Source organism: Anabrus simplex, chromosome 14, assembly GCF_040414725.1.
Source record: "Anabrus simplex isolate iqAnaSimp1 chromosome 14, ASM4041472v1, whole genome shotgun sequence".
Taxonomy (NCBI): Eukaryota; Metazoa; Arthropoda; class Insecta; order Orthoptera; family Tettigoniidae; genus Anabrus; species Anabrus simplex.
Window position 1 is genome coordinate 102,279,290 of NC_090278.1, and position 11,481 is coordinate 102,290,770.

Genomic DNA, 11,481 nt, shown 5'->3' on the forward strand with positions numbered 1-11,481 from the left:
GTAAATGTGTGTGTAAAGCAGGCGCGGCTCCATAATACGATCTGCAGAGCTGCAGAACCACCACAATGAAAGATACCGGTATACAGTAATATTTAGCGATTAGCGATTCCATCCTTCATATTGAGTGTTTATATCGAGCCAAAGATCGATACCCATACAGCTGCTGGTGATCTGGCAACCCTGTTTAGATCTGTGAACGAGAAAACATTAGGAGAGCACACTTAACTACAGCTTTCTTTCCGATAGGTGGCTAAGGGTCGCCCATAAGGTTCTGTATGAACTGCACGCCTTGCAGTACGTCTGACCTATTCCCGTGACCATAGTTAGTAAATAATACACTAGATAGCGCCACCGTCCGTGAGAGAATCGCTGCAGCTAGCGAGCATGTTGAAATCTCAGCTGTTTGGGAAAAGCTCCCTCCATTGTACTCATCAGTGTAAATAGAGAACTTAAACTGTGTGGAATTGATACGGTTTAAAATTCTTACATGTCATCATTCTCAGATACTACAGTATAGTTGTGATGCTTCTGTTCAGTAGAAATAAAGCTCAAATAGCTTAAATGCAGGATAAATGCGTGATAAAAGATTATGGTTGTGATTAAGTAACACAAAATCAATTTACTGTCCATGTTCAGTCTTCAAACAATGTACCTTATGATTGGGGGTATGTATATTTTTCTATCTTTGGTGTAAATGATCAGGACTTCAAATTCTATCCAAGGATCGAAAACATTCTCTCGTATGAAATGAATGAGCGAGTTCTTAGACCTACAAGTAATCATGACTATATATCTCCGTAATGGTAGTGATTTCTTCCGAGTTAGGTAGTCATGAAAATGAAAGCAGAAACGCTAGTACCAACAGATGATGTTCCCCCTCCATTAAAGAAAGCCGGCTGCCAAAGATGTATGCAGGTCTCGGAACCTTTGTAAATATGAATGCGTCGATAGGTAAACATTTTTCGATAAGGGGAAGAGGGGCTTTATTTTTTGTAGCTTTTTAATAGTTGTTTTTTGTACAAGTCAGTTATTTATATTGTCGATGTCCCTCGAAATTGGGGTCTTACAAATTGAGATAAACGTCTATCGGTATTATTTCTGTGTATTTTCGAGAACTGCACACTGATAGGACATGGAGGAAAGCGTTTCCGCGGGGTTGGAGGACGGATTCACACGAGCTCAGCTGACACTTTCCGCATGCAATATGAATTTAGATTTGTCTATTACACTTACTGCAATGGACTGGTGTCACAGAGAAAACCACGAACATTATTCAGCACGAGCCGCCACTGGTGTAAAGTTTCATATGTCCTCCAGCGCCGCGAACAATATCACATCGATACTCAAATTCCTCCCATACTCGGGCAAGCCTGTCCTTCGTCACTGATGTTACGGCAGTACGGATGTGGTTCTTGAACTCTTCCAGGCTCTTTGGGAATGATGGTTCATAAACGTTGTCTTTAACGAAACCCCACAAGAAGAAGTCATAGGGTGTCAAATCCGGTGATCGTAGAGCCCAGCTGCGAAATGCTAAGTCGCCAGCTCCTTGGCGACCAATCCAACGGTTCGGTAGAGTTTCATTCAGATATTCACGCACTTGGCGACTCCATTTTTCAACAAGACGGGGCACCCCCTCACTGAAGTTGTCTTCGTGCTGCCTCGGAAACAACCAGTTTGGTAACATAGCGAGATACTGCTGACCGTTAACTGTGTTTCCATCAAAGAAGACTGGGCCGTAAACAGATGATCGGGATATCGCACAAAACACATTGAATATGTACGAGATTCGCCCAAAGTCGATGACTGCATGTAGGTTCTATAGGTCCCAAATTCGAATATTGTGTTTGTTCACCTGACCACTAACATGGAAAGTCACTTTATCCCTGAACACGATGTGTTGTGCGAAAGTGTTATCATTGTCAATAGCATCAAGAATCTTGTTACAAAATGCCACACGTTTGCGTTTGTCATCAGAACGCAGAGCTTGTAATAGCTGTAACTTGTACGGCTTCATAACCAACCGACGTCTCAAAACACGCCAAATTGTTGTTGTAGGCAGTTGTAACTCCCGACTGGCACGAGGAGTTGGTTTTGAAGGACTGTACGTTGGAAAGCAGTTTCAATTCGTACATTTTATTCAGGAACACGAGGGCGGCAAGGACCCTTTCCTTTACATACACATCCTGTATCTACAAACTGCCGATACCATCTGCGAATGTTCCACCTATTCGGAGGATCAATTTGGTACCTCAACCTGAAACGTCCTTGCACTGTAATCACGGAATTGCACTTCGCAAACTCGAGAACACAAAATGATTTCTGCTACGGAGTAGCCATTTTAAACATATGAGGTTTACCCAGCAAAACAGAAGACAACTGACATCTAGCGGCTATTAATATAAAGTAGACTATGTATTCGTTTCTGCAATAGCCGAACCGAGGCGCAGCGATCGATACACGTTTTACAAAGTATTATTTTGTCAAACCTATCTTTTTGAAACACCCTATAAATCAGAACGTCTGTCTGTGTATCTGTACCTTATAGAAATCCATACCGTTCCACCAATCTGAACCAAATTTGGTATACTTACCTTTTAGGACACTGTGAGTAACCCCATCTACAAGAAATTTTAACATCTCTCTCCATTCCGTAGATTTAGGCCCTTTGGCACATTAACATAGGCTAATATAGGCGAAATATTCTATTTATCGTACAAGGACCAGACAAAGCTCATTTTAAGTCTCACGACGCGTAGAACAAAACTCAAAACTAGAAAACCATGTTTTAAGGGCCTAAAACCAGCTGTTTTGGAGAGGTGGTGGTGGTGGTGGTGGTGATTATAGTTTTAAGAGGAAGTACAACTCGGCAACCATCCTCTATATAACACTAATCAGAGAGAAAAAATGGAAGGGGTCCGACACTTCGAAAAATGAGGATATCGGCCAAAGGAGACAAGGGCCACCAAGGGCATGAAAATGAAAGACTCCCATACGTAATACCGTTGGGGACAGAAAAGAACAAGTGTTGACCAAGGGAGGTCGGATAGGATAGATGAAAGTGAGGAGCCTGGCACAAATAAGTGGAAGCAATGCCAGGACTCAGCTGAGGGCCCCGTGGTCGCCAACCCACGCTCCAAATTTCAGAGCCCCTGAGGCCTCTTTTAGTCGCCTCTTACGACAGGCAGGGGATACCGTGGGTGTTACTGTACCGCCCCCACCCACAGGGGGAGCTGTTTTGGAGATATTGGCATCACACTACCCCACCCGAGGAATTGGATGAAGAAATGACCAGCAGTTATCATGGCAACGTAAGCTCAAGGATTCTGCAGTGGAATACAGGCCTGGTGTTAGAAGTAAATGTAGGCTAGGCCAAGGAGAGAATCTGCTACACATATGCCCCCACCCCATGGCACTACAACCCTTGAAGGGCCTGGGCCTACCAAGCGACCGCTGCTCAGCCCGAACGCCTGCAGATTACGAGGTGTCGTATGGTCAGCACGACGAATCCTCTCGGCGGTTGTTCTTGGCTTTCTAGACCGGGGCCGCTATCTCACCGTCAGATAGCTCCTCAATTCTAATCACGTAGGCTGATTGGACCTCGAACCAGCCCTCGGGTCCAGGTAAAAATCCCTGACCTGGCCGGGAATTGAACCTGGGGCCTCCGGGTAAGAGGCAGGCACGCTACCCCTACACCACGGGGCCGCTACACATATGAATGTCTCGAAAAAAGCACTATGGGGGTAAGCCACCCATATGGGTTGTGGTCGGGAAGGAATGGCATATACTGTATAAAAATAATCGAAAATGGTGTCGAAACCATAGGTTTCAGGGTCGCTAAGATGAACAGTGACACTCCGCATGTCGTTTAAGTCAAAGTTCAGTTCCCATCGGCATGAGGGTGATAAGGGATGAAAAAAGTCAAAAATGGCACAGTTTATGGATTTATGTGTGTGCACCCCTCTGTGCGAGAGTGGAAAGGGGATGAGTTATAAAAGTAATAGGAAACGACCAATGTTAAAGTAGAATCCATAGCTTTGGCATCGCTGATATGGCCTTAAACGACATCTGGAGTGTCAATATTAAAGTTCAATCGCATCGGAACGGGGGTGAGAAGGAGTGAAAAAGAAAATATCCAAAAATAACCGAGATTAATGTTGTTTACAGTTTTCGGTGTCGCTCGGCTGATTGGTGACAGTCCCAGTGACAGCTGGAATTGTGTGCGTTATATCTATAATGCGACGCGTAAATACATTGCGTTATGACTTGTTTTCATTATTGTTTGAAAGGATCGACTACTTCCCAGACAATCTGGGCTGCCTCAAGGAAATGCTTTAAGGCAAAACAAAATAATTTCAAGCTAAAACGTAAAATTATACACATAACATTTCAATTTCAAAATTTACAAAAGGATCCATAAACAATCAATTTACGTCACAATTAAGAAAACTTTAAAAACCACTTGAAATAAGTAATACAAATCCTATAAGTAAAAGGTGTGAAATAGAAAATTACTTAAATTGTAGGTGTACGTGTGTACAATATCTTCCAGAATAGCTCTCAACCAAACTTCGTACAAATACGAATTACTATCTCGAATGACGTACAAGAATAATCGAAAACGGCTAATATTAGCATCAAATACAGTAGACAATCAGTGGCGGCCGGTCAATACGTGCTACCGGGCTCCAGCACGTAGCTTGGAACTGTAAGGAATTAATTATCAGTACAATTATCCTGGTGCCTTTTCTTTGTTTTGAGTACGGTATGAATTTGTGTTTTGTGAAAATCAGGACGAGATCTGTCGAACACCTAGCTCTGTTCTCCCGAGGAACTCCTCTCGTGCTCATGTGAAATGACCTCTGGCCTGTAGCCTGGAGGAAGCATTACGCAGGCGCAGCCAAGCTTGCAACACTCCCCGTAGCCCGTAGAGTATACCATCAACCGGGATCAACATAGTTAGTTGTCCTCCCGCAAGGGGGTAGAAGTGCTCGATGCTTCCTGTTACCCTGATGTTGGACGTGATAAGCGATTGTGCCATTAGAGAGCAGCATCGTCTGGGCTGAAAAGTACAGCGTAACTGGGGAAAATCTATCGCAAACATAACGTTTTTATTAAGGTAACCAACCAATATCCATCTTCCTTTTGTGTCAAAAATAAGGACTTCGTACGTGAGTCAAAGAATCTTGGACTGACCCTAAATGTTATCCCGCATTATAATGTAAATTATAATAGAGGAGGTCTCAATGGTTCAGTTGGCAGCACTTTCAGTTGCTTTGTGCGGTGTTTGATCTCGCGATTATATTGTTGGTGCGTGTTTTTCTACCACTGTGTTAGTGTTAAAGCTCATACGGAGATTTATCTAATTATTTATCCACTGCAGTGTATATGAAGTGAAATTAAACTAGTGTTCTTAGTGAGGATCTATATTTCCAAGATCCTATTTGCACTGCAGATTGAAAACAGCGTATTTAGCGTTTTTTGTAGCACGTAGGACGATTTTTTCACGAGCCGCCGCTGCATTTATGCATTACTTTTTTAGCTTTAGGATTCCTGCCTGAACTCTTACGGTTGGAATTATCTTCTTTCTCATTTAAAAACATTGTATCGTCACATTAAGACACTTGTCAATAAAAATATCGGCACATTCCTTACACATATGATGCAATGAATTAACATTGAATAGCTGGACAATTTTCCTTTTAACATGAAGCCTACTAACAGAAAGAAAATCTATAAAATCCCGGCTTTAATCTGAGAAGAGAAATAAAAGAAAGAATAATCTGAGAAGAGGAATAAAAGAAAGAATAATCTGAGAAGAGGAATAAAAGAAAGAAAAGTATGAAAATGTCGATAGTGATGCTTTGAGGAATATTTACATACAATTAGAGTAAAAATATAACATACCGTTGGCTGTATAGTCAGGATTTTTAAAGTCGCTGGCTTGGGAATGATATAAGAATTATAAGATCTGTTCAGATAAGCGTAACGTCGCTTTTTTCTTGTATACCTTATCCAAATCACTTCTGTGACATTTCAAAACCCACAGCTCTTTCAGTGGTATCAACAGAAGAAATTTAATGTGACGCCGGGCGGAGTGGCTCAGACGGTTGAAGCTCTGGCCTTCTGACCCCAACTTGGCGGGTTTGATCCCGGCTCAGTCCGGTAGTATTTGAAGGTGCTCAAATACGTCAGCCTCGTATCGGTAAATTTACTGGCAGGTAAAACAACTCCTGCGGCACTAAATTCCGACATCTCCGAAAATCGTGAGTTGGTTTATCGTCGAAATGAAGTTATTGCGTGCTACCCTTAACCTTCATCAGTCGGCAGCTACTGCGCCCACGACGTCCACCATCTTGGTTTTGATATTACGGTCTGATATATTGTAGTCGGTCTTGGATAGAGCTTACTATCTTTATCTTTGCTACCATCAGTTGAAATCGCAAAAGGTTCAGTCTTTAAAGTTTGAATCACCTTACTATCTGCATCACGGGCCATTTCATTAATTATGGCAGATGTTTTTGTTCTAGCACTCGCATATTTCTTCGCAATGTCTGATTCTGGGAACATCTTTCTGAACAATGGCCCTGCGTAATCAGAACAAGACAGTGCAAGGTTATGTTCGACAATGAACGCCGTGAACAAACATTCTGCTCGAGTGACTGCATCATCTTCTTTCCCACCTACAAAAAAATTACATAATGTTTTGTTCCTTTCGAGACAGCTAGCACTATCTTTGTGTTTCTGTGTGACACTGGGAGCTACAATATCTGTTTTCCCTCCATGTGAGATATTAATATCACACCGAAACACGGAACAAAATGCATTATAGTTCCCTTTATTAGACTGTAAAATGAACGGAAATTCAGTTTTATTGGTATCCCTGAACACTTGGAGATAACGTTTCTTATGTTTTGTAGTCATCATGTGAAGAGAAAATACCACAAACTGTCTCCGACACAACTCTCTGAAATACATTGAAGTCATTATTCATGAGTTCTATTTTTGGGCTTATGCCGTGTAAATAATTATAAAACACTATTCATTGTCTCTAGCATTGGGCTAAAATGGCGTCCCCTTTACATCTTTGGGCACCATTTGTAGCTTCCTTGTTGCTTTCTCCTAGCAACCATCAATACGTCGTTTCTCTTCTCTTTGGTCTCCTGATGAAGAAAGGCAAGGTTCCTTTTGAAACGTTGAGTGTGTTTTATAATTATTTACACGGCATAAGCCCAAAAATAGAACTCATGAATAGTTACACGGGCCGTGAAAGTCTAAATGATAATACATTGAAGTCATTAACATTACGAACTCGGGTCAACACAAAAGCACTGAAATACGCGAAACTACCACATACAAAACAGATCAGTATGTCTCGTACATTATTAACATATGACTTCGACAGGGGAAAGAGCACAGAACCGCAAGAAAAAAACACGTGGTCTAAAACTCCAACGAAACGAGCGCGCGAACCACACAATAACACTCACTCTTTCATCCCGACCAACGGAGTCCCTAGCGGTCGCTAGTGTGCATGACCTTCTCTGACTCGTAGGACGATTGCCGTCCCGAATTCCCACCTGAACAGCACACACGCTGTTGTAGTGAGCGGGAAATACGATACACGAAGGCGACGGATGATCCGCCCGCCAAATAAAGCATCAAATACCAGTAAATATGCTTAAAAATGAGGTTGCGTAAATTACACAAAAACATAACAATTCGTCCTAGGGGAAGAGTACTGACCGTACTGGAGGTTATATTTGTCAAAAGTAGGAAGAAATAAAAATAAATCGGAAAACCGGAAGATGAGTTAAAAATCGGAAAGTTTCCGGGTAAATCGGAAGGGTTGGCAGGTATGCATCGGTATTGAAGGTTAACTGCTGCACCATACAATAAAATATGCGTATTACATTTTAAGGCAGTAAAAACATGGGTCGAGCAGGTCAGAGGATTATGAAGTACTATAAAAATCTGTCACTGGAAGAATACATATGCAAACACAATATTACTTACATTTCCTTGTCACGAGGGAACCTGAAGAACGACCGCGCATTCTTCCCTACTTCATAGTTACTGCAGCCAAACACAACACATAACTTTCCCCTCATGTCGAGAGGAGATATCAAGGAATGACATAATTAAATAATAGCGTGTGTCAACTCACAGAAAACGCATACATAACACCAAAAACTTCACACAAAAATACACGTGCTCTTACGACAGAATCAGTAGTTTTCAGGTCTACTCGCTAGAGAGAGCTCAAATAGCTGTCCCGCGATATCTCGCCCAGTGTCGCGTATTGTCTCTACTGTATTTGTTAGCATCGAATCCAAAGTTTCCCTGGTCGCTGAGTTATATTGGGGCACTCTTGATGCCGTTTAAATACCAGTTCAGCTGCGTAGGCATGGCAAAAAGTGATGATGAAGAAAATGTCCAAACTTACCGATATTGTTTTGCTTAACGAGAAAGAAAATAATCTAGAAGACTTGAAATTGAACACAACAATAATTTCTAAACTACAAAATAGTTCTCAGTCAATCAACGTCATAATAACGAAATGTACAAAAATGTATCTTCACACATAATTAACCGGTAATAAAATACCTTAAGGGAACAATAAAATGTCCGGGCAGCGCCGGGTAATATAGCTAGTTTACACATGCAGTATGTACAAAAAAATGTAGAAATACACCAAAATGCGTGTACTGCTGCCGGTCGTCATGTTCAGTTTGACGATAATAATGGACGCGGCGGGGCGTGGCCGTTGGCTTCAAGCGATAGCCACTGAGAGTTGTGTAGCGGACAGCTCCCTGTATTCTTTACTCCTGGACGCGGCAGCACGTTGCCTACTGTGAATGTTATAAACGAAATGTGGCAGACGAGTTGCCAACACAAAAGCCACTACACCGTCGCCGAAAACCTTTATATTATTATGACGTTAAACCCACTAGCAGAAGATAAATCAAATATTATACCGTAATAAACTGTGGTTGAATGTGCTCGGAATGTGTAAGGATAGGAGCACCGTAAGCAGTACTAAAGACATCTCCTCAGTCAGATGAAAAATATTGAACAGATAGTTCTTCCATTCTTTCATATTGCTCATAAACCAGTGCAGATTTCTCTCTTGCTCTTGCATCTATTGTCAGCATTGTGTAAATGTTGTCTCTTGCTGTAAGATCAGAAAGCTGTGTTTGATGTCAGTGTTTTGGCACTCTTTAGGTCTGTATGGGTTCACCACTCTTTATTCGATTGTTCCCATATTTCATCGAATCGTGATTTTATCATATGATCTTTCTTTGTTGCAGCTTTATATGTTACAATTATTATTACTTTATTAATTAATTCCAACGAGCCAAAGGCTCATATACAGGAATTGTACAATGCGATTTGTTTAGGGACTAAAATTAATACGATACATATACATTGGCTGCACATAAATATATAAATTGTTACAATGAACGTTACTCTAAATATTTCCTTTACGTTACCATTACACAAAGTCTTAAAGAGAGAGTCAGCACTTTCTTTAATTTAATTTTGAAAGAAGACAGATTGGAAACTGATTTTAAATCTCTTGGACAATGATTATATGATTGAATGGCTGAGAACTTAAAGCTACAGTTGCCATACTTATATGAGTGTATTTGAAAGAGAGCTATGTCACCTGTTTGTCGTGTGTTATAATTATAAATATCTGAATTCATGGTGTAGTTACTATCGTGCAGGACACTGTTTAGTTTAATTTTGTGAATTAATATTGATGATCAAAAAGCAGTGCACATAGATAAGGGCATAATTTGACTATTAGCGTATAGAACTCTAGTGGGTGTGTCAAAAGGAAGATTATAGATAGTTTTGATTGCTCTATTTTGTATTACCATAAGTTCATGAAGGACTGTCTTTCTGCAACGAGACCAAATTACGTTTAGGTATTGTAAGTGACTGTGGATGAGTAATATAATGTAAGTAGAACTTCCCTACGGACAATAGATCTTAATCTTCTCAAAAGCCCAGATACTGGAGCTATCTTTTTTGCAATGTAATAAACATGCTCTACCCAGCTTAAATGTTTATCTATTATTAGACCCAGATATTTTGAAGTGATCGACCTCACCTACTGTATTTCCGTGCTGTTAATCATTCAAAGATATATATTAATATTTTCTATACTCGGCTTAGTTATAATCATATATTTAGTTTTATTGACGTTCATAGTTAATTTATTGATACTGAGTCACTTGTTCATTGCGATGATGTATTCTACACTGGTGACAAAGTGGACTCGGTGATCAAAAATATGCAAGAAGACATTTGTGTCATCTACGTATTTAAGAGTATTTTCTTTAAGTGGATAAAATCGCTGAGCAAATGCTGGCTAAGATGCACAAGACCAAAGTTATATTTCTTTTGTCTTGAACTGGAAGACTGAGGGGTAAGCTGACTTAAACCCTTCTCCTGTGTGGCAGCAGCAAGTCACAGATAACATTGTGAAGTTATCTCCCATAAGTCCTTACTGCTGACAATTCCCTATCCTTGGTTGATAATTGAAGTGTCTTGTTTTCAAATGAATTCTAATTTCCCATGGAGGTTCTCGCCGCACGTCTGTTTTGAGACTGGTCTGCGAGCAGACGGGATACTGGCCTCATTGCCCTCCGGACTTGAACCTCAACTGAAATATGTGCACACAAGTAAAGTTAAGATGTCCCGAAGATTGTAGAAGCTCGTCTGAGATCCAGTGGTTGAGGACAGTAGTTATTTGAAAAAACCTAGTCAGCTTCATGCCCACTTGACGGCAAGATGTGATAATTTGGAGTAATATGACTAAATATTGAATCGTGCCTTTGTTTCTTAATATACTTTTAATTGTTTTAATTTTCTAAGGCCATGAAGTCTTTGTGGCATAAACAAGAAAATATATATTTGTTGAAATTAAAATCTTTTATTCCTTACATTTGAAGTACATTAGTTCAATATAAGCAGGGAACTGATTTATATGTACTAATTTATTAAACATGAGGTTAGTTTTATTGAAATATGGAATTATATATGGACTTACAACAAAAAACCCACAATCATTTCTATTCAATAGTAGCTGATGTACCCGTGCTTCGCTACGGGATTGTCAGAAAGACTGACTTGGTGATTTTCCTAACTGAATTCAATATAGGTCGTTACAAAAACGTCAGTAGGAATGTAGCGATTGAAAGCAATGTTATCATAATAAATACTCAATAAAATGAAAAACCGCACACTTTCTCACTTTCAACGAACAGTACTACGGTGCCGATCTAACGGTCCAAGGATTCAGAGCTGGAATAACCAGGTCGCAGACTGCCGTGAACACTCCATCATTATTCCCTTAAATATGCGCACTACTCATTCCAATCAGTGGCCTCAGAGTAGGGATTGAATAGCTCGAATGCTATGATGAACCAGTGTGTTACGTACCAGTAGTATCACAAAATGATATGAACCAGA